The sequence below is a fragment of the Scyliorhinus canicula genome, chromosome 12 (genome assembly GCF_902713615.1).
Source record: "Scyliorhinus canicula chromosome 12, sScyCan1.1, whole genome shotgun sequence".
Classification (NCBI taxonomy): domain Eukaryota; kingdom Metazoa; phylum Chordata; class Chondrichthyes; order Carcharhiniformes; family Scyliorhinidae; genus Scyliorhinus; species Scyliorhinus canicula.
Genome location: NC_052157.1, coordinates 135,916,435 through 135,922,434, shown reverse-complemented (window position 1 = coordinate 135,922,434; position 6,000 = coordinate 135,916,435).

The window sequence follows — 6,000 nt, the reverse complement described above, 5'->3', positions numbered from 1 at the left end:
GCATTGCAACTTTTTATAATAAGACCTGTTTAGATTTCATATTAATTGAACTTTGTAACTCCCGTGATAGGTTTGAGGGGATTTCACTTACATTTTGACCTTGTCTATGCTTGGTGCTCAGAGTTCAGTGGTGTCAATGGTAGTGATGATGTGGAGAGCACAGTAAGAAGTCTTACAACACCAGGTTAAAGTCCACCAGGTTTGTTTCAAACACTAGCTTTCGGAGCGCTGCTCCTTCCTTAGGAACATTTCGATATTCCTTGTTTATGTGATGGACAGGATGAGTGAGAACTGCTGGAAACCCAACTGTCCGTAACCAGTCAAGTTTTGAGAGGAAGAAGCATTCGTGGTTTTTAAACCCCAAGTATGTGGGTGTTTTTAATAACTGGCAGCAAACCTTGTGAGGTTAAATAAAGAAAACTGATTGTTTATTTAAGCATTCAATCTAATTCTGCGACACCCCCTCACACAATCACACACACAAACAAACGTAAGGAAAGTTGAAGAGAATAGTGTACTTCACAAATGAGTAAAAATAAATTCTCATGTTTGACTTGTCTGGGAGAAGCAGGCCTGAGTGGAAGGCCTTCTCCACTCTTGAAGTGTGATTTATGTAAATTCAACAGCCACAGTCATGTGCCAAAGGTATTTGCAGCACTTTCTGTAGGTCATCAAGTCAGCTTCCTGTGGGCTCATTAGCAGGAAATCAGTTTGTTGCTTCGACGGACGCAAAATGGTTTGAAGAGCTTACAATGTTGAAGCATTTGGATCTTTCTCCAGCATATATGTTAGTGCCTGTTACCTTGTGTCACTGTTTCTGAAGGCAGCATTTAAAGATTAAAAGGGACAAACACGGTTGCCCCACCATGTGACTCCTGTGGTTCATTTACCAAACATGGTGATGTCCTTTGATTGGTCAGCCACATCCTGCCTTAATGTTTTGAGACATTCACCTTGATGAGTTCTGAAGAAGAATCATATGGACCCAAAATGTTAACTTTGCTCCACAAATGCTGCCAGACCTGCTGATGTTTACCAGCATTTTTATTCCAGATTTCCAGCATCCACCACATTTTGGTGTTATTTGAGACACTTACATTCTTTATTCCATTCAGGAATGACTTCTGATGGCCTTTCGGACACAGCGACATGGTTAATTATCACCGTTTAGTCTGGAATGCATCTTTTATTGTCCTGTTGACAGGGAGTCAGTTGTTGACAACACCAATCAGGGATGTGGATTTACCGACCACCCTACCGCGTGTTTTTCAGTGGGGGAAGTGGCCCGCCAGCGGGTTCTACCGGACCTGCCGTTGTCAACTGGATTTTCCATTGACTGCAACCCTCATCGCCGGGAAACCCATGTGCCGATGTTGGACCGGAATTTTCCACCGGCATGAACAGCCGGTAAATCCTGCCCAAGTCTATCTGAACTTCGACAGCCGTAGTGTTTCATCACCTTGCCCATTTAAAAAGAAGACGACCAATTTAAATGATTCCACACTGAATAAAGTTTGTGAAATCTGAATTTATGAATATGGCATGCCTTTAATGGACTTGACACTTGTCTAATGAAAACCTGCAATTAGGCCTGGATTAACAGTCTTCCTTTCTTGAACACTTGCAAGTGTACTGCAACCAAATTCAAAATGAATGCCTTTAATGTTGAATAATTGGCCAAGGGAAATGCTTTGATTTCCATGGGTGTGCTTATATCAGAGATGGTTATTCAATTAACATTTATGATAAACTAAATACATTTCAATAATGTCATGGGCTTGATGTTGCTCTTCAGGGATTTATCTGACAGTCAGTCTCTCAGTGGAAGTCAAGTCGGGGTGATATAGAATATATGTTGATGATTGTGGGATTTCATGCTGCCAGTAGGAAGGTATATGTGACTTTGTTCAATGGGGGGGAGACAAATTTTAGTTGGGTATTTGTATCCGTGCTGTCATGGGCAACAGATCATGACCCTGAATTACAAAGGACATATTGAACTTATAAATAAGGCATGTGCTTTTTTAAAGTAAAAGGACTTAAAATCAGAAACTAGCTGAGACTGCAAAGTAACTGCTCTAATTCCTGTGTGGATTATATTCAGTCCCAGGAGAGACAACAGAATGTTGTACCCTTGTTCAGACAGAGACATTTCAAAGGAAGAAGCAATGCAAACACTGAATTGCAATCTCCTGTGGCGATAATGGGAGCTGGTTACTCTCTCGGCAAGAAATCATCTCTGTGAGTAATATCTCAGACATATTTGTGGTTTTCCCCTACCAGGAATATGCAATAAAATGGGTTACACACCAACCGCAACTCTGGCCTCTGCGTGCTCGTGCAATGTTCAGGTTTCACTGTGCTAGTGCGAGCTGCGAGGATCACAGCTGAAGAATATCGACTAGGTACCTCTGTGCTGTCAGGTAAATCTCTCTCTCTGATTGTGGAAGAAAGTCAAGTCAGAAAAAAACACAGTCGAAAAGGAAACAGGACAACAGCTTTCAGCTAACCAGCAGAACCAGGAATCTCCAAACAAACTACTCAACTGCTGTAGTCAGCATTCCCAGTGGCAACTTTTCATCATCTACTCCTCACGGACAAACAAAAACTGAGTCATGTGTCTATTTAACTTTTACTTTTGGACTCACTTCCCATTTCAAATTTGTGCATAAGTGACATGCATTTTATTATTTTCTTCCTGTGTTTTAGTAACTAATAAACTCACTCTTCCTTTACTCAAGAAAACCACGGTCAACTGATTCCTTTTTAAGCATACATGTATTTGGACTGTGAAAATGCATCCACAAGGGATCCTTTTTACATTAAACTTTTATGGCCAACCACAGGGTTGAAGAAAGACGGAGAGCCAGTTCATCTCTCCTCACCCAGGAGTATAACAATTTGGGATTTCTGCTGGTGGTACTTAGGGAACGGACATACATAAGGTGGCTCCTGCTAAGGTATTGTACTTTAACTCTTTTCGCCCAGTTTCTAGGGTTATTTTTGTTTTAAAACCTACTTGATTAATGGAATAGGTGCCCACCGAAGGGAAATGCCCAGAAGGACCATGGGGAAGAAGCTTGAAAGCAGACATTCTTCGACTGAATCAGAGGCTTCTCGGGGGCTCAGCAGTGGAGAAAATGGCGAAGACAGTTTCTGTAACTCCGGCCACTCCATTAACGACCGAGATGCTTGCCAGCACCTTGACAGCTGAATTTGAGAAATAATGGCGGGTTGTGTTGGAAGACCCCCGCAAGTCAATGGAAGAGGCCCTGGCTCCCATTTGGTTGGCATTGGTGAACCCCCACCATGAGCAGTAATTGTAACGTTTCACAGCTTCCAAGAAAAAGAACTGGTCCTGAGATGGGCTAAGGAGCATCGTAACTACAAATGGGAAGGGCATTCCGTCAGGCGTTATCAGGATGTTGCTGTCGACCTGGAAAAGAAGCAGGCAGCATTTAACAAGCCAAAACCATCCTGTAATAAAGTGGAATCTGATTTGGGGTGATGTACCCGGCATGACTCAGAGTGACGTTTGAGGGGAAAGATTATTTTTTCGATACGCCGGAGGAGGCAGATTCCTTTTAAAAAAGCATGGGCTAGGTGCAGGTTGATTGATGCTTTTGGATGTTGGGGGTGGGCATGTGGATATGGGGAGTAGTTGGGTTCCTTGCTCATGTTTGCATTTCCTAGTTCTTATGTGGGTTGAATGTTTCGAAAGTTGCACCTGGGCGGGGGTGTTTAATGTTGTGGGGGTTTTGTTCTACTTGCTATAACTGTTATGAGTAATATATAGCTCTCTATTGGAGTACTGTGTTTTAACGGATTTTTTAAACGTTTTGTGTCTTTTTTCTGTTCGCATTTTCCGTCACTCTGGGCAGGGACGGCCCTGCTAGCCGAAGAGTTAGTTAACGGGAGTGGAGCAATGGGAGTGACTGGAGCTCATAATGAGCTTAGTGTGTTCATTCTGTTTGGGGCTAGGGTTAGTAGAAGTAGGTTTTAGTGGCTGTTGTTCACCAAACTGTTTTTTCTGTATTTTGGCATGGTATTGTTTTAAGGTCAGAGAGATGGGGGGGGAAGGGTTGCGGCACAGGGATAACTTGCTGGCAGTGACAATAGAATTTTCTGTTTTGTCTTGTGAGTTGATTTGGTGGCCACGTTTGATGGGCCTGGTACCTGTACTGTCTATTTAATTGTAGGATAATCCCTCTTGGTAGAACTGGCTGACTATGGATCGAGCGGAGGGTTGGGGGGGTGGGGTGGGTAGTGGTGTTGGGAAGGCCCAATTAACTTGGTAACCTGGAATGTAAGGAGATTGAATGGCCCAGTGAAATGGTAAAGGTTCGCAAGTTTTAATGCTGATGTGGTGTTTCTGCAGGAGACTTATTTGTGGGTCAGAGACCAGACAAGGTTCTGGAAGGGGTTCGTGGGACAAGTTTTTTATTTAGGCTTTGATGGTGGGGCCCGGGGTGCGGCAATTTTAATAAATGAAAGGGTTCAATTTTCTGCCGCTAAGATCTTGACTCACCCCAATGGGAGACAAGTGGGTTCTTGGTGGGCACCTTGGTGGTGTTATGGGCCAGGGTTTAGAGAACACCAAAGTTAAGGGCAGCACGGTAGCATTGTGGATAGCACAATTGCGTCACAGCTCCAGGGTCACCCGTTCAATTCCGGCTTGGGTCACAAGATTTTTTTGTTTTTCTCCCATGTCCACCAGGTGTACTCATGTATTGACACTTTTGATTGTATTGATTGCAGATTATGTACCACATTTTGTGGATTTGATACGAGAGTCAGCCCCCCCCCCCCCCCCCCACCCCACCCCCCACAATGTCCACCAAAGAGATTGGATATGGCATTGTTAGCGGACAAAAGATGTTACAAAGGCATGTCCACCAACATTGGGGAATAAATGAAATTTAATCAAGTGAGTGTATCTCACCTTCCTGTTGTGGGAAGCCCTTATGTTGGTTATCGCGGGGGGGGGGGGGGGGGGGGGGGGGGGGGGGAGATAATTTCCTAAAAGCTCAGATTGAAAGGACTGTGAATGTGGAGCGGCAGAGGCTGGTGGGCTCCATCCTGGAGGCGTACCATCAGTACTCACTTGTCCCTATTCCAGAGTTGCTTCTGAGTAGGAAACAAAAATCACAGACACAATTTGAATTATTATCAACAGGTACATTGGTGGACCAGCTGCAAGGGGTACATTATGAAGACGAGGAAAAGGCATTTTAGCTCATCAGCTGAGGCATTTTCCCGGGAAAATGTGCAGATAAGAAACTTGAGTGGTAGTTTGTTTCTGCGCCGCCTAAGGCCAATGAGACATTTTCTTAGGATCTCTGTAGATTGGAGCCCCCGGCGATGTGTTCGGCCATGACAGAATTTTCTGGATGGGTTATCCATTCCAGTGGTGGAGAGGAAGAGGCAGGAAGAGTTGGAATCCCTACCGGGCCCTGAGGAAATTCTAAATGCATTGGGTTGATGCAGACAGGTAAAGCTCCTGGCCCTTATGGATTCTCCATTGAGTTTGAGAAGAGGTTTTTGGGACAATTGATCCCTCTAATCTTAGGTATGTTCAATGACTCCTTGTCCTGGGGTTCATTGCCCATTGCATTTGCACATGCCCATATTTCAATGGTCCTTAAGAAGGACAAGGACCCTAGGAATATGGGTCGTACCAACCTATTTCACTTTTGAATGCAGACGCTAAATCGCTTGCAAAAGTGTCGGCACTACAATTGGAGTCCTGCCTCCCAGATCTGATCTCGGAAACCAGACAGGTTTCAGCAATTGTCGCCCAATATACGTTGGCTATTAAATATTATCCTTTCCCCCTCTCCAGTTCCTGATCCGGAGTGATTGTTTCCCTGGATGCAGAAAAAGTGTTTAATGGGGTGGAGTGGGGATATCTCTTTGAGATTCTTGGGAGGTTTGATTTGGGCCAAAAGTTTATATCCTGCATTCATTTACTGTCTAGGGCCTCTACTGCTAGTGTTCACA